General features: G+C 35.5%; 1 long non-coding RNA gene across 38 annotated transcripts; it reads left to right on the top strand.

Annotated features, from left to right (window-relative positions):
- Positions 1–705: 705 nt before the first annotated feature.
- LOC132613519 (uncharacterized) lies at positions 706–18,220 on the top strand. Of its 38 annotated transcripts, none has more exons than XR_009571990.1 (15): positions 713–1,142; positions 2,139–2,197; positions 4,070–4,992; positions 5,126–5,251; positions 5,540–5,646; positions 5,754–5,886; positions 7,603–7,744; positions 9,655–9,819; positions 11,281–11,421; positions 13,802–14,376; positions 15,893–15,993; positions 16,103–16,147; positions 16,240–17,444; positions 17,719–17,805; positions 17,987–18,220. It is a non-coding gene; the product is annotated as an uncharacterized LOC132613519 (long non-coding RNA). The 38 variants fall into 38 exon arrangements; XR_009571989.1 differs by having other exon boundaries at positions 16,229–17,444; XR_009571991.1 differs by having other exon boundaries at positions 16,091–16,147.
- Positions 18,221–18,293: the final 73 nt, after the last annotated feature.

The raw sequence follows: 18,293 nt of genomic DNA, 5'->3' as shown, positions 1-18,293 counted from the left end.
CATTATTACAACCATCTATTTCAGGTCAGCAGACAGTAGCCGAAGCCCAAACTCAAATACAATCAACTAATGCTTGTTTCTGCTGATAGCTTTGTAGTTTTCAAGTCACAAATCAGATATATCAGACCTTTTTCCAAATCAATATTTAAATAGTAGGATGGCGATTTTTGAGAAATTTAAATTTTAAGTAGTAGTACAATTAATTAGGAAATAGATGGAGGTTGTTAGCACATCCAGCAATATAGGTAGTAACTTTAAACTCTCCAAAATCTATTTAACATTTGTCGTTAGCAATATTTGGGAACTCGCTGTAAACACCACCAGAAACCATTGAGACACAAGTACAAGATCAGAGGAAACAAAAAGAAACCCATAACTCAACTTCATTAGCCTAGTAATGAAGACAGTTCTTAAAGCCACTCTCTCTTACCAACATTCATGCTTTCCTTTCTATGAGGAATTTCATGAAATAGCTTGGCTGCATCAAAGCCATCTATCTGTGATTACTATCTTTATTCTAGATGCTAAGTACTTCCATATAGGTGCTTAAACAAATAACAACATGAAAGTACACATTTCATAAACTAAACATAACGAAATAGGAACACTCAGATATGTATAAATGAAACATCCAAAATCAAACAAAAAAAAAACTAAAAATAAAATAAAAATGCAAATATACTTCCAGCTGCCAAACGAAGATTCTAAATGAATAATCCCTAAAAGAATAGATCAGATATTTAGATCCTAATCAAGTAAGAATAGAGAAAACTAATTAGACCTCAGGAATTCACATACAAACAGGAAATTTGTAGACATTATCGAAAAAATTATCATAAGCTAAGCAAATGTGAATGTACTTTCAGATATATGACCTATAATGCGAATATACTTTCAGAACATTGGAGAAAGAGGGAATCGTAATGACAACACCACCCATGAAATTGGAAAATCTGGAGAGGATTAGAAAAAATTTTTGGGCAACATTGATATAAAAGCATACCTGACACACAGCTGAGAAGATGGAGACTCTCTAATATATTTTCAAAATCAACTCTTACTCTCTCTGAAATTCTGAATCGCTCTCTCTCTTGCTTCCTATTTTCACAAGCTTCAGGGTTTTCATGGTAGCTTATGCTGAGGTACTATTTCAATTTATTTTAAGGTTAAATTTCGAGTGTTTTTTGTCAGATTTAGTAAGTGGGTTCTTTATGCTAATCGATGGCTAATGGGTATTTGTACTTGGAGATGAAAATTGAACCTTATTGATGTTGGTACAATAATTTGGTTTCCCACAAATCAGATTTCAATTGAGAGCACACAATCAATTGGTTGCTTTCTTTTCTTTTTGCTTTCTGAATTGCATGTGTATAATTAATTTTCTTTTTTGGTTTCTCAATTGCATGTCTATGATGATTTCTTTGCTGCTGAAATTTTGATCCTTCTCAAACTATCATCGTTGCGCCTGTGTAATATTCATGCTTTCGTTGCTTTGTTTTGTTTCATGTGGTTCTTGTCTGGTCCTACATCTGTTTTTTCATCGTTTCGGACTCCGTTAGTGCTGCTCTTGTATTTTCTCTCTTAGCTTTTACCTTAAGAGATAAATGCAACTCTCCTGTAACATCACTGGTTAGAACTCAAGTTTAGAGCTTCAAGTTACTGGTTATTTGAGTTGGTGTCTGGAAATTTGCATTCTGAAGGCCCCTTTCCCATTGGTTTGAAGATTTGCAGGCTTTTTATGATAGTTATGATAGTTTAAATATTCCAACTTCTGCAGCATCACTGCTCTGCGAGTAGTGGCTTAGCTAGTAAGATACAATCAAGATACTGCTGTGGTTTTAGATCCTTACTGATGTCGTTTGTAGAGAATGTGTTGGTTTGGCATCATAGGATGAACATGTCGGTTTTAGATCTGCCCAGGTGAAAGAAATGTTGGACCATTAAGGTTTTCTCGCAAGTAAGCTGTAGCATCGAAGAGCAGGCCCCTTTTTAGTTTTGCTGTGAAATTCAGAACTTATAGGTCCCATGTTAATCTTTTCGGTTGGTCTAGATTAATTTGTGTTTGGCAGTAAAAGCATTCCTACCAGTGGCTTAATATTCTTATTGAAGGATTTCATTTTTGGTTTCTTCTTGTGCAGGTTGATAGTTGGATTGTTGAAAAGATTAGTTTACTGCCAAACCCAAATCTGCAAGAAAGGTAATTCATCACTTTTATTTAAATTTGGACAGAAAAGGGGAAATGAATATGATGTACATTTTTTAGTTTTCTCATATGCTTTTCAACTTTGGCCAAACGTTGTTTGGTCTCTTCCATTGGTATAACATGAGCCGCATCAGGATTTCTTTTTAATCTTCTTGCCCTCTTTAATTACGTTTTAGTAATGAAAGTTTTTTACTTGTATGTGGAAAAAATGACGATTAGTGTGTTATGTAGGTATTGTTATCATTTTAAAATTGAATACCTCTTACCTTCAGATTTGCAAGGGTCGATGGTTGTGAGTAGAGAGAATGGGCCGGGCTAATATTTAGAAATATATGTTGTAGATTTAATGAATTAGTTCTTGAGGTGGTTTCTTGATAAAACCTCCTTCTGATATAAGAGAAAAAGTAGCGATATGCTATGTTGCTCGGACCCTTCACTTTTGCCGCCGTACCCGTGTCCGACACGACACGACACGGGTTTGGGTACGGAATTCGTGTCGGATCCGGTCAATAGAGATCGGATACTTTGACCGAAATTCATGACCAAATTAAAGAAAATTTTTGAGATTATGATTTCTCAAGATAACAAAAAGTATAGATTTGAAGACATGAGATGGCATACCTTCAATATTATGTAGAAAATTTAACTAGTTTCTCGGAGCACGCAGTCTAGCACCTAGTAGAATGGAAGATTGAATCACATGTTTGGTACAAACTACATGTAGGTGCTTCCACAAAAAGCTCTCATAATCTAGGCATATTCTTGTAGCTATATTATTAGAATTTTGAATTATTTTTGCCGAATCCCCGCACCCGTATCCGTACCCGGATCCGTACCCACGAATCTTAAAATTTAGATCATGCCGAGTCTGACCTCTAGATCCATACCCGTATCCGACACCCGCACCCGAGTCCGAGCAACATAGGCGATATGTTAGAATGGAAGCCCGTTAGCTGTCCAGGGCGATGATAAAAAATGTTTCTTTTTGGATAAAGTTGTTTTCGGTTCTTCTAGAAATTACATTGTAAGCTCTACCTTTGATGATGTATTATTGAATTAGCTTGTGATATTTCTTAGTATTTCTGCTTCACTGCAGCTATATGTTCCCATTTTATCCTAATAGCTCCTCCGCTCTTATTTTTTGGTCTTTTGGGTTGCCAAGGGGCTTAGCAGTTTATTAAGATCGACTGAACTTTTCATCAGTTGATTCTAGGAGAAATTTTTATTCTTTCCGTTTGACCTCTTGCTTGATTGATGTTAAAAACAGATGATATTTTATATTAGAAAGAGAAAAGGAGATCAAAATCCACGATAAGTGACTAGGGTGTATTATATGTCAATTACTATCTAGCTAAAGATCATATGAGCGGTATACATACTTACTTCATCTATTGTTTTCCAACACAGCTTCAATCAGACATGAATAAGTCTGAAAAGTAGTTGTATCAAGTAGCTGTTTGATTGAAGATGTGCATATTGATTGTCGTGTGTAGTTGATATCATTGATTGGGAGTATTAAAATCGCTAATGATTTTGCTAGCAGACTTAGCCAACTTTACTCATTTACACTAACAGGGAGACTTTATCTCAAGATTCCAGGAAACAAAATCCGTCTAAAAAGGCAGAAACAATTCATAAGAAACTAATTAATCCACTTCCCTCACCAGAATAAATAAAAATACATGTGTTTTGCTATGGCCTTTCGTTTCAGATCATGTTGCGTAGTCTTTTCAAATATTTTGATGGTTCTTGGTGATAGCTCCATATAGTGCTAGGCATTGTATTACTGCAGATACTTTTCTGAGCTTTGGTACCTGGATGATACACTCATCTTGAAAACCTAAGCTTAGTGTTACTGTTGTATAGCTGTTGCAGGGAACAAGATGTGACACTAATCAGGTTCAACTCTCTGGCTGCAACAAATGGCTCAGAAGACAATGGAATAGAACCTTACTGTTTGTCAGATGTTGGATTCGTTGTTGTGGCTGCTAAGCTTGAAAAGCTGAGCTTAATGTGGTGCTCTACTAAATGCGGGGCTGAGGTCTATAGCTAAAAAATATACGTGATTGAAGTCTTTAGATTTACAGGTAATCCTGTTCTCAGTATTTCTTTGATTAATTAAAACCCTAATCCATTTTCTACTTTCTTATTTTTGCTGCTGAATCAAAACTTGTGAAATCAGTTTCATCGTTTGTGTTTAGTCTCATTAATTCTTTAGGATTTACAGTGTTCAGGTTAGTATTGTTCTCTGCTATTTATTTTTTGTTTGTTCGTCATTTATGTTGCTTTTTGCTCAACAGTTTTCTTCTGCTTGTGTTTTCTCCTCCGTTTCTTCCCCATTACCTGATTTTCTTGACAGAAAATGACTTTTGATCTGGTCTTCTTGCTTTTCGTTTTTCGTTTTTCATCAGAAGTTGTATTCAACTACTGTGTATAATTGAATGTTCTCACTTGGATCTCAAGGTTGTTCCATTCCAGATTCTTTCCGTATGCAAAATTTTACAAGAAATTTTTTAAGTAATTGCTAGCTTCAATTGGACATTTTTTAACGAGAATTTCAATCTTACAGTGGGGGTTTAACTGCTGCTACGTACGACATAGTAGTAGGATTTTGCGTTTCATTACTACAGTTATAATGATACTACTATTTAAATATCAAAAATCGAATCGTTATGGAGTTAAAATTTCCTATTAATTTCAGTGTATATGATCGTGCTGTGATTAAATTTAGAGGATCTACTGCAAATATCAATTTCAATGTCAGTTATTATCACAATGATCTAAAGCAGGTGTGTGGGATAGCTAACCATTGAGCAACCTAAGTCATTTCTTTTTTTTTCACTTCAGATCTTTTTTTTTTTCACTTAGGAAACTGAGTTTCATTCTTTGTTATTGTCTCGTGACATGTCAAACTTTACAAAGGAAGAGTTTGTGCACCTACTTCATGTCAGAGCACTTGTTTCTCTTGAGGAGGTTCGAAATACAGGGTAGTTACGCTCCACCAGTGTGGACGATGGGAGGCTCGGATGGGCAGTTTCGCGGAAAGAAGTGAGTTATCGCTTATCCCACCATTGCTTAGGCACGTTATATTATCAGTGATATAGATAGCTATTTAAAAGCTTTTTTGGTATAGTATCATGTCATTATACTGATTTTATAAACTAGAAGGAATATTACCTCATCGAATATATGCCTGCACGTATATCTATTTTGGACTATTTGATGGTGGGATAGAAGTTGCAGGATCCAATGATCAAAACTTGAGTTTCCCTCCTGTTTACGTTATGTCGTTTACTCTTTCAACATTGTCTGGACTTGGTTTTTGCTCTTGCGCAGGGATTATGTCTAGGCTGCTATAAAATGCTACGGAGGAGAGGCAGTCACCAATTTTGAGCTAAGCACATATGAAGGGGAAGTAAGTACTGATGCTGATAATGGAGGTAGTATGTTTAGGCTTTCCCACATATTAGGACTCCATTATGACTGTTGTCTGTTTTTGGTACGCTTGTAATTATTGTATTGAATTACATATTTTCCCATCCGCATGCAGGTGCGAGCCATAATCCAGATCGGAACTTGGCCCTCTCTATTTAGCTGATGACCAGCATGGCAACACATGCCAAATGGAAAACTGTGAATTTCAGTATGCCTCATATAGTTTGCCTGAATATAGAGGAACCATGGTAATTTCAGGTCAATGATCTTCGTTCAGAATCTTTTGAGTCATCTGCTTATGAACTCTTAAAATGTCTGTTTTTTAAGTAAATGTGGTACGCTTTGATATAGAACTCAGAACTGCCAAAGGTTGGCAAAATGTGTGACCTCCGATGATGAGTTCTGTTTATTGGCTTCGATTAGGTTATGATTTTAGGTGACAACAATGTCATAAATCTGTCATACAATATTGGCTAAAGGACCATGATTATGTAAACACCCACCGATAAAAGGGAAAGAGTTTGCTCTGTTTCTTGGTCTTCAATGGTCTAAAGCTCTCGACTTTATCTTGAAAAAGTCTTTATCTTCATACCCAAGTTTTTGTTTTTTGTGTTTTTAACTGTTCTTTTGGTTCTGTTTTGTCATTATGACTGTTCTGGTGTTGGTCAGGCTCTAACTTAAATGAGAGTAGGAGGATCACTGTAGCAAATTGGTTGCCATTGAAGGCTTATAGGGATAAGGAGGAAAAGAAAAAGGTGTTTTGAATGGGAAAAATATGCTTTAGATACACTAATTTTGCAGCTGAAAGATAAGTTGTCACCAGATTCGGAGACTATTTACGTGGGATGTTTGAAGGCAAATTTAGAATCGAATGAACAAGAGGAAGTGGCACGGTTGTTGTGAAAGAAATTTAGGTGTACCAACTTTCTTGTTATTGGAGATAAACAAGTATTACCATAGCTTTTGATAGCATTTCTTATGGCCTTTGTTTCATTACATGTTTCCTGTGACACAACTCATGGTGTCCGGTTTGATAGGTCTTTGTGGGTGGCTTATGTATCAGCACAAGATCTTTGCTGATAAGGTGTATGAGTTGATTAATTCAGGTGAAAGCTATTTGATTAATCCAAGTGAAACTATGTTTGGATTCAAAATTATCACCTCATGGTGTTGCCTACTATGTTAAGGAAAAAATACAATAGAATAAAAGTTAGTTTTTTTTTTTTTTTAACTCCTTTCCTATCATCTGAAATTTACTTGCAAAGCAACATTTCACAAGTGTTATATTATAGAAGAGCCTTGGTTTCGACCAACGGCAAAACTGTAATTTCGCCCTCCAGACCACTCACTTTCTACGGTCTTCTCCAACGTCCTCCCCTTTCTACCTTATCTTTTTATTCCTCTCTTCCTTCCTCTCTTCCATTTTCTTGCAAAGTTAAGAACTGAGTTTTTTTGTTTGTGGATTTTAGTTCCTAGATTTGATAACTTTTAAGTGCTAGCTAGCCTCCGAAGGGCTTTTAAGTAACAAGCTGACATTCCTCGCTCAAATATGTAATTTTTTTCCCCCAAATAACTAGGTCAACTGCTTAGAAAATGTTGTAGCGTCTTGTGACACATGTATTATGTTGCATGACAGTGATCTAATTTGTCGGTAATGTCTTCAAGTGTGTTGACGTGAATGGCCTTTACTCCTTCACGCCTACAATGCAGAGGCAATAACTCCTGCAAAACCAAACATGTAGTACAAAAGATACAAAGTAAATCTAGGGTAAATGCTTGTTGTTTTGGTGACTTCAATCCCAATAATATTTCATTTGATCTAAATCCGTGCTAAATGTAATATACATGAAACATTTGATTTATTGTTTCCCTTTGATTTGGTTGTGGTTTTATTTGCGTTTTTCTTCTTTTTTTACTTTGAGAAATAAGCAGTAACAAGTGATCATCACTTCACAATTGTACAGGTATTTTTTTTTTGCCAAACGCTACTAAGAGAACGCTACAAACGAGGCAAACGAAACGGAAAATGCACCAGGAGCTTGTGAGAACAATAAGAAAGAAGAGAAATACTGGTGATATGCTGATGTTTTCAATTTGTTATAGCCTGTAAGCATTTCCTTGCCTTGATTTCACCAGATATATAACTTTTGGTATAATAGTTCTTTAGGAAGATAGCTATTTCCTTTTGGTGTAATGCCATTGTGGTTGAATTAGCTTGTCACTTTTTCTACTGGAGTCAGCCTCTTTTAACAAATGTCAACACTGACAAACTTGTGATGCATTTCAGTGAAGTAAATTTGTACCATATGTTTAAATTTGTGGTCCTTTGTTTTAGAAAGAATCAGTATCATATATTAATTACTTACTCTTTGATGATGTTGCACTATTGCATCCAAAAGATGGATATGCCCAGCATGTTTATTGCTGAAACATAGTACTTTTCTACTAATTAGTCATATTTTTGTTTGTTTCTCTTGTTTTCTCTTCTCTTCTACTATTCTATCTTATGCATTCAAAGTAAAATCCTATGATTTCGTTAGTTGTTATCGAATTGCATCGCATGATTTTGTCATAGGAAGTTTTCTTGGACTTCTTATCTATTGTTTCTGGTACTTTTGTTAGTTAAAATTTCTGCAATGGCTTTTAAATCCCCCGTTACATGAGTTTCAAGTACAGAGTCTAATGATCTTTTCAGTGTTTTGGATTAGAGCAGATTTAGATGATTCTTTTTTGTTAGTTTGTTCATTCATTGGTAATTTATACACACTCATTCCCTTCTTTACCAGATTTTTCTTTCTTCACACTTGCAGTTCATGAGTGTTATTGCTTTTTTCCACTTTTCTCTTTTGAAAACATTGCACTTCATAGCTCTAGGTGTTATGGTGAGTGGTGACTGAGAAAGGAAACGTGGTGCTGATGCGAGGTGGTTTCTAAAAGACATGTTGCATAAATAGTTACTAATGCGTGGCAGTTTCTAAAGCCTTCTTTTGATTTTTTTCTCAATGTATATGCCGCATTTATATGCTTTTGATGTCTATCATTTTGTATAAAGTGCTCAATGCCTTAACTGTCATGGAAAATCCAAAAATTTAGTTTGCTCTACTACTTGTATTATCTGAAGTGTTTGCTATTTTTTTCATGCTTTTACTATGACTTGTTTCAAATTACTGGTTAAATTGTCTATATATACATTGATGTGAACTGAGCTTGTTCGATGCGCCTTTAGACATCCTTTTCAAAATTCGAGTCTGCTCTATGATAATGGCTTCCGGCATTCCTGCTTTAAGTTCACCTTCCCGCATTTATACAGCTGGATAGTAGGGTGTTATGATGTGTTTTTGCAAGGATAGTGGTAGAAGCTTGTTAGGACATTCAACATAGTTATCTAAGCTATTTGTTCTTGTAGATGGTGAACTGCTTGTGGATAGAAATTTGGCAAGATTTATAAATTAGTGTTCCATGCATTTTCACCAATCTTTTTGCCTTGCATTTAAATAATTTTGAGTGACGATTACTATTTGTACTTGAAATATTTATCTTTAGATTTCACTTCCTTTTTTAATCTGCAATTTCCTATGAAAATTAATCAAAATGAAACTTCAGACTTTCACGACATGCACGGGCCATTACTATCTAGTATATATATTATTATTATTATTACCACGACATGTACGGGCCATTACTATCTAGTATATATATTATTATTATTATTATATATAATAAAAGGCTTGGTTTCGACCGGGGGCAAAGATGTAATTTCGCCCTCCTTCCATGGCAGTAAAAATCAGGGCCGCATAATCACTTTTTGGGATCTTCTACAACTTTTCTTTTTTGTTCCTCTTATCTGTGCTCTGGGTTTTACTGTATTTTCTCCATCAAAGGCTCATTCCAGGTTCGAGCTTTATTTCTTGACTTAAAAATTTGCTCTCTTCTTGGCACTCCCGGTGTAAGTTACAATCACTTTTTGTCGTGCTATTGTTTTCCCTCTCCGATCTCATTCTTCCCCCTTTTTGCAGCAATTTAGCACGGATTTGAGGATCAAAAATTAAGATCACCCCCAAATAAGGACAATCCTGCAAATTGCCCATTTAAGAGTTGGGGAACATATTAATGGGGCTGTGATGATGATTTGCTTGCTTCTTTCTGAGAAGATCCGACCTGTATCTTGGCGGGGCGACCCGGTACGACATCCATTTTGCAAACCGGTGTCTTGCAGCCATGGCGTCTGTTGGTTTCTCTTTTGCATGTTTGTTGTAACAGCAAAATATGAGCCCTAAAAATTGGCAACTTTATGTAGTATGGAGTTGTGTTTAATTATAGTTTTTGCAAAGAATATTTGGTTGGTTGAACGTACTAAAAGTGAAATCAGTGTTTTGGGCCAAATGCTGATTTTCAAATAAAGTGAAAAAATTTTCCGAAAAAAGTGAAATTTCATGGCCAAACGGGTTAGTAGTCTAGCTCACTAGCTGTGGAATTTTGTTTCTTTTAGCCTCACTTTTAGGATTTTTACTTTCATATTTCATATTCTTGGATCGTTGTTTAAATCTAACAAGTGGGTTTTTCTGGAAACTAAGATTCCTTCTGCATTTGTATGTTTTTGTTTGTCGATTTTAGCTTTTGGGTTTGATAAAAAAAATGGAAACTTTATTAGTCTAGCTATGGAATTCCCCACTTTTTTTTTTTTGATTAGCCACGGGTGTCCGAGTCTCTTTGAGCCCCGACTAATCCCGTGGGTGCACAGGCCCTCGGCAAGGAGTTTCCCGCAAGTGCACCACGGTTAATTCAGGGTTTCCCCAGTCCGATGGCCCTCAGAAATTGTTTGCACCTAGTGGGTTTCGAACTTGAGACCTTGAAAGGGAGCACCCCAAGGCTCAAGTCAATTCCCCACTTTTATTAGAGACTTCTCTTCCATTTTCTTGCAAAGTTAAGAACTGTGTTTTTTTGTTTGTGGATTTTAGTTCCTGGATTTGATAAAAATGGGAACTTAATGTAATTGTTTTCTCTTTGTATGTTTGTAGTAGAACAGCCAAATCTGAGCCATAAGGTAGCTGCTACTTTTTTAAGAGTTCTGAACCTAAATGTTTTATTGATGTTGATTGACCTGAAAAATGGGCTGGGATGATGATTTGCTTTTTTCTGGGCTATAATCTGACTGCACTGCTTGAAGAAATTGCACGAATTGTCCTCCAAAAGGCTGGTCTTTAATTTTTTTTTCTTTGGTGCACGGATTGCCTTCAAATGCACTGTTCTTTATTCTTGGCCCTTGAAATGAGCTGGTCTATAACACTGCTTTGAGAAAATCCGACCCGTATCTTGGCAGGGCAACCCGAAACGGCATCCATTTGCAAATCGGTGTCTTGTAGCCATATCAATGTCGATTTCTCTTTGCATGTTCATACACAGCAAAGTCTGAGCCCTAAAAGTTTTACTATGTTACCCAATTGGATTCATCAATTTTTAGCTCAAAGTTTAGGTAATCAGAGACAAAAGAAGATTTTTCAGGGTGGCTGACTGTCGCGTATGCCTATGATTTCTTTTTTGCTCTAATCAACAGCTCTTTTAGCTGATATGCTCTTCCTGTTTCTGCTTCTACATACCACTACAGCTGATTTTCACAAATAACCACTTTTATATCCCTGTAGATACAAGGTAGAAATGAGACACGACAAGGTAGCTGCTTTTTTAAGAGTTCTGAACCTAAATGAGCTGATTTATTGGAAGAAAAGCTGTGCATTTTAGAAAAGCAGAGCATTCAATGCACGTGGAGCTAGCATTACTCAAAGGTAGTATTGCCGCTAACATTGCTAATTTGGGTTGATAATTTCCTGTTGTGAAGCATTTGTTGATATACTTCTGCCTTTACTTTGCGGGACTTATTTCTTACTTTGATGAGATATATTATTGCCTGCCTCTTTTCATCTCTGGTAGCTCCTTGCTTTTGAGGTAAAGTAGAACAGTCACATTACTTGCTTTCATAATTTTCTTTTACTACTGTTTAGGTATAGTGAAAGGCTTGGAAGAGCTTGTAATGTAGGTTTAAGTTGTTTTCTGTTTGTGTTATATGCAATCAGTTGCATGTTGACTTCCTTGCTTAAGTAAATAAATTGTGCATAATCCTGATAGAAGACATCTGAATTGCAAGTTAATTGTTTATAATGCAAATATATAGCAATTGCTCTGGGTTTCTCAAATTTACCAGCGTAAAATGGTGAAACTCTGCAAACAATACCCAAGGATGACTGTATTCCACCGATTCTGTCGCAACAACAGAATATTAAATGTCTGATTTATATGCTCATGCATTAAGAAAATTGTTAGCTTCGCTAAGTATATGGCCATCTTGATTGTACAATCCAGTTTTCTTATTTAGAAGTTAGATAAGTTGTACAAAAGGAAAGGGACGAACAGGGGCAATTCTGGAATATCAATGTTAATATTAATCTGTACATTATGCACAAACAACCAAAACACATGTCACTTCTGCTGGACACGTGCCCTAAGTTCAACTTATTACCATGTCTCGGTTTTCTTGTTTCATTACTTTCTCCATTTTGATAACTAATCACGACTCAAAGATAGATAAGGATTCCAGAAAACTCTTCTTTCAGATCACACTTTTGATTTTGATGCATAAGATATATAGGCCACTGATGGAGTCAATACGCAAAATGTTCCTTTTTTTTTTTTTTTTTTTTTTTTTTTTCATTTTTTCATTTTGGTTTTCAAAATTTCGCAAATTTGTTCTACAATACCACTGCCCTCTCCGGTGTTGACACATTCCAAGAGTGTGCATTTCGTTCTAGTAAGTTTTTCATTGCAATTTTTATATGTTTGTTGCACCTTCTTTTTTTGGTAATCGCTATCTGCTGGGTATTAGCATTTCCTATTCTTTGGGTGGATATATGTTTTTCTTTTGGTTCTTTCCAGTAGTTTGGTATTGAAATTTCTTCATATATATTAGTAATTTGGTCTAAATTTCCTCATACATGTTTGGTATTTGAACCTTAGTGCATCAGAAAGATTGAAGATTCTTTTCCTAGGTTATAGTTTCAAGTTCTTCACTTTTGTTTTATGCAGGTGATTCGACTCTAATAAGTGAGTGATTTAGAGGAGCTTTATTGTCATGGTGATATCTTGACATATTTAGTAATCCTAACATATTAGACTTGCTGGAATTTAGGAAAACGGATTACGGACACGTACAACACTATAAATTAGTTTGAAAAGAAGACCTTCATCTTAGAGGCAATTCGTGTCCTCAGAATGATAGTCGTTTCAGAAATGAAAAAAGAGTTTGTCCTTCTAACATGATTTACATTTATCAAGAGGAACTTATGATACAATTGCTACTTAATATATCTATCTTGCTACACCAAAAGATGATGATATTGAAGTAAGGAGGGTGAAACACTCAAGCACTCTTGTCGTATGCTAATTGCTTATATCGAGTCTCTCAAAGATCTGTTCACCCCAAGATGGACTTGGTATTGTTGCTATCCCATTTTAATAACTAATGTATGCTAAACACCCATAGATATTCTGAAAAATTAGAAGTTGAGGCCACCGACAAGCATACATTTACTATTTTGTGCAAATCAAGTTCCTATTCCATTTTAATATCTAATGTATGCTAAACACATACAAATATTCTGAAAAAATAGAAGTTGAGGGCACGGACAAGCATACATTTAGTAATTTATGCAAGTCAAAGCTATATTCTTGATCTATGTTAATGTTTATCGAATGTATTTATATACACTGCCATTATTCATCTTTTAGATGATGTAGCATTTACAATTATGCATTCCCCTGTTATTCAGTTCCTTGTAATGTACATGGTACTCTGTCATTTCAGTTGTAAACTGTGTGAAGATGACTGAGTAAGTGATCTATACTGAACGTTTCCTTTGTATAATTTAATTTCTTCTTTCTAGAAGAAGCGAAGCCTTTCTACCCATGAAAAGGAGCTTGAAAAACTCTGAACTACAATCGAGGATATGGACTTTTAGATGATGTAGCATTTACAATTATGCATTCCCCTGTTATTCAGTTCCTTGTGATGTACATGTACTCTGTCATTTCAGTTGTAAATTGTATGAAGATGACTGAGTAAGTGATCTATACTGAACGTTTCCTCTGTATAATTTAATTTCTTCTTTCTAGAAGAAGCGAAGCCTTTCTACCCATGAAAAGGAGCGTGAAAAACTCCGAACTACGATCGAGGATATGGAGAAGGCAAACTTGGAAGAGAAGACCTGGACTATGCAAGGAGAAGTAAGATATTTCTTTCATATAAGATATTTCTTTCATAGTTCCCTTATTTGTTTTAAATATTTTCTTCGAAGAAACACCCATTCATGAATACACAAGCCCAGACTCAAGATGAAAACTGAAACTCGGTTATCCTATAGTCTCGTGCTAATTTCACAATATTGTTTTCTCTCATTGTTGATGCTACATTACGATCTTCATAAGGCTTTTCCTTTCTAATTGTTCCCTCTTCCTTTATAATTCCCTATGACTCTTTCATCAACCTGTACTGGCTATATGTACCACATATCCCGTGTTCTGTCTGTATGTTTGAACAATCTCAATTGGCTGGTAACTGGTGCAAGAAGGCCAAAAATAGTGCACTAGAAGTTGATCTGGATTTCGAGCACAATGTGAGAGCTGCCTCTGTAATCACTGAAGAGGTTGCTGCAACACTTGAAGATCTAATTCAGAAACATATCATTGAGGTGACTATTCTTCTTTTGTCTCTATGCTGCTAATATCTAAGTCTCTTTTTTCTTTAGACCGTGGAGATGTTAAATATTAAGTTTTTCATCAAAAAATGTCAAATATTAAGTTAGTACATTGCTACTGAATTTGGGGCATTCCACATGTGGAATGGAAGTATTCTATTTTCTTCTGATGAAGTGGAATGTAATTATTCTTCAGATAAGTGTTTACTATCGACTTTTTGGTGAGTTTGGCTCACATGTAGAGATATGCTCAAATATAATGCAACTCTTTTAAAAAAATGCACTGGAGAAAGATTGTAGTATTTCACCATAAATTGATGCTTTCAAGTTAGCAATAGAAAGTTTTGTTCTTTGAAGATTTTTTTGTCCCTGGGGGTTCTTTGATTATATATAGAAAAGGCTTGAGTTTCGACCTGCTTGTTTTCCGTCATTTAATTCAAATCTAAGGGCACTTTTGTCCTTTGCTGTGAATCCCTTAGGCCTTAGGGGTGTAATGAATAGACACGTCATTTTCTTATCATCTCCTCCCTCTCCGTCTCATCCCTGCCATTTTCCTCCTCTTGGTGTTTCTTTAATTAAACCCTAATCCATTTCTGATTTTCTCCTTGCTTATTTTTGCTGCCGAATTAAATCTTGTGAAATCAGCTTCATCGTTTGTGTAGTCTCAATAATTCGTCGGGATTTATAGTGTTCTGGTTAGTATTGTTTCTCTGCTATTTTTCTTTTGTTTGTTCTGTGTTTGTTTATGTTGCTTTTGCTCTAAATTTTTCTTCTTCTTCTTTTGTTTTCTCCTCCATTTCTTTCCCATTACCTGGTTTTGTTGACAGAAAATGACATTCATTTGATCTTCTTGCTTTTCGTTTTTTGCTTTTCACTAGAAGTAGTGTTCACTACTTTGGGGAGTAAAGACTTTGGTCCAGCAGTTTAACATTTAGCTTAGTTTTCTGGTAGTTTACAGTCTTCTTTATCTCTGCAACAGTCCAGTTACTTATATAGCAGACTGAGTTATAGCCTAGCTACGGTTCTTTATTGTAATTACTTTGGTGATTAATAAAAATCTTAGTTACGGAAAAAAACAAAAAGAATCTAAATTACTGCATTAGGGTTGTGAATTATGACAGGTGATGAATGTTCTCACTTGGATCTCAAGGTCGTCTCATTCCAAATTCTTTCTGCATGCAAAATTTTACAAGATATGTTTTTAAGTAACCACGAGCTTCAATTAGACATTTTTAGTGAGAATTTGAATCTTACGGGGGGTTTAGCTGCTGCTGAGTACAACATAATAGTTAGATTTTGAGTTTCAGTAGTGAAGCTATAACGTTGCTACTATTTAAATAGCACAAATCAGGTTGTTATGGTCTTAAGTTTTCCTATTAATTTCTGGACACATGATTGTGCAGCGATTAAATTTAGAGGACTTGGCCACCTACGTCAGATCTTTTTTCTCACTTACGAAACTGAATTTGGTTCAATGTTATTTTCTTGTGACATGTTAAACTTCACAAAGGAAGAGTTTGTGCACATACAATGTCAAACACTTGTTTCTCTAGACAAGGTTCGAAATACAGAGTAGTCACACCCTGCGATGGGGTAATTTCTCGGGAAAAAGTGAGTTATCGCTTGTCCCACCATTGGTTAGGCATGTCATATTATCAGTGATATAGCTGTTTAAAAGCTTTCTTGGTATATTATCGTGTCATTATAGATATGCCTGCAGGTATATCTATCTTGGAGTGTTTGACAGTGAGATAGAAGGTGCAAGGTCCAATGATGAAACTTTACTTCCCCTCCTTTTTACGCTGTGTCTCATACACCTTCAACATTGACTGGACTTGATCTTTAGCTCTTGCTCAGGGCGTTTGACAAGGCTGCTATAAAATGCAACAGAAGGGAGGCATTCACGAATTTTGAGCTAAGCACATATGAAGGGAAATTAAGTACTGATGCTGATAATGGAGGTAGTATGTTTAGGCTTTTCCGCAAATTAGGACTCCATTAGTCTTGCATTGATCGTATCGGATGGTATATTTTCCTATCCACATGCAGGTGCAACCCAATAGCCATAATCTAGGTTTGAATTTGGGAATAGCCCCCTTTGTATTAGCTGATGACTAGCATGGTAACACAGGACAAATAGGAAACTCTGAATTCCAGTGTGATTCATATGGTTTGCCTGAATATAGAAATTATGAGTCAATGATCTTCATTCAGATTTTTTTAAGTCATCTACTTATGAACTCTTAAAATGTTTGGTCTTCTCAGTAAATCGGGTATATACTTCCATACAGACCTCAGAACTGCTGACGTTCGGCAAAAGGTGTGACCTCTGATGACGAGATCTGTTTATTAGCTATGATTAGGTGATGAGTTCAGGTGACAGCAATTTCATAAGCTTATCATACAATATTAGCTAAAGGTGATAGCAATATCCTAACTTTGAGTTGTTTCTTGATCTTATATGGTACAAAGCTCTCAACATTATCTTTAAATAGTCTTTATTTTTCATACCTAAGTTTTTCTTTTTTTGCGTCTTTTCCTGTTCTTTTGGTTCTGTTTTGTCATTATGTTGTCAAGATCTTGTTTCAATCCGCTGAATCTTGATGACGGTTTTGGTGTTGATTGGACTACTCTAATTATAATGAAAGTAGGATGATCATTGTAGCAAATTAGTGTCAAGTGAAGGCTTAGGGATAAGGAGGAAAAAAGTGGTGTTTTGAATGGGACAAATATGCTTTAGATACACTAATTTTGCAGCTGAAAGACTAGATTTGGAGATTGTTTATGTGGGGCGTTTGAAGGCATCAGATTTAGAATTAAATAAACAAGAGGAAGTAGCAAAATTCTTATGAAAGAAATTTAGGTATGTACCAACTATCTTGTCGTTGAATTTAATAAACAAGTATTATCATGACTTTTTGCAAGTATTTCTTATGGCCTTTGTTTCATTACATGCTGCTTGTGACACCAACTCATGATTTCTGGTCTGATAGGTCTTTGTGGGTGGCTTATGTATCAGCACAAGATCCTTGCTAATTAGGATTGTGACGTGATCAATCCAGGTGAAAACTATGTTTGGATTCAAAATTATCATCTCATGATTTTTGCCTACTTTAAGCAGAATACAATAGAATAAAAGTTGATTTTTTTTCCTTTATAGTCCTTTGTCATCATCTGAATATACTTGTAATATAAAGCAAAATCTCACGAATGATGTGAAGTTGTTTTCTTACTTAGTTTTTTACTAAAGTGCTAGCTAGCCTTTGAAGGGCTTTCAAGTAACAAGCTGCCATTCCTCACTCAAATATGTAATTTGCTTTCTCCCGGATTGTTTAGAAAGTTAAAGTTCAAGCCTACAATACAGAGGCAATAACTCCTGCAGGACACAAGATATAGCACCCGGAAGTACAAAGTAAATCTAAGGTAAATGATTGTCGGTTTGATGACTTCAATCCTAATAATATTTCATTTGATCTACGTCTGTGCTGGATCTCATTTGGTTGTGATTTTTGTTTGCGTTTGACCGTCGTCTGTGTGGACTGTCTATGGTGTTCCTTCTCTTTTCCTTTTAAAAATAAGCACTAATAAGTTAACATCACTTCAGAATTGTACAAGTATATTTTTGTCATACGCTGCTAAGAAGAACGCTGCAAAGGAGGCAAAATGTGGGACGGAAAACATACCACCGTTTTCAAAATGTAAACAACATAGCCTGTAAATAGTTTTTCATATGTGATATGAATTATGCAGCCATGGATGTAAACAATATTAACACGTGCCTAGTGCCAACTATATAACTTCGTGAATCAATACTCTTATCCCAGAGTTGTGTAAATAATATCTACCAATTAGTTAACAAGCAATTTTGTGCAGCTCATTAGATGCTAGCTGAATCTATTAGCTAATAAGCA

The sequence above is a fragment of the Lycium barbarum genome, chromosome 10 (genome assembly GCF_019175385.1).
Source record: "Lycium barbarum isolate Lr01 chromosome 10, ASM1917538v2, whole genome shotgun sequence".
NCBI lineage: Eukaryota > Viridiplantae > Streptophyta > Magnoliopsida > Solanales > Solanaceae > Lycium > Lycium barbarum.
Note: the sequence above shows the minus strand (reverse complement) of the source record. Positions and strands in the feature narration are given on the sequence as shown.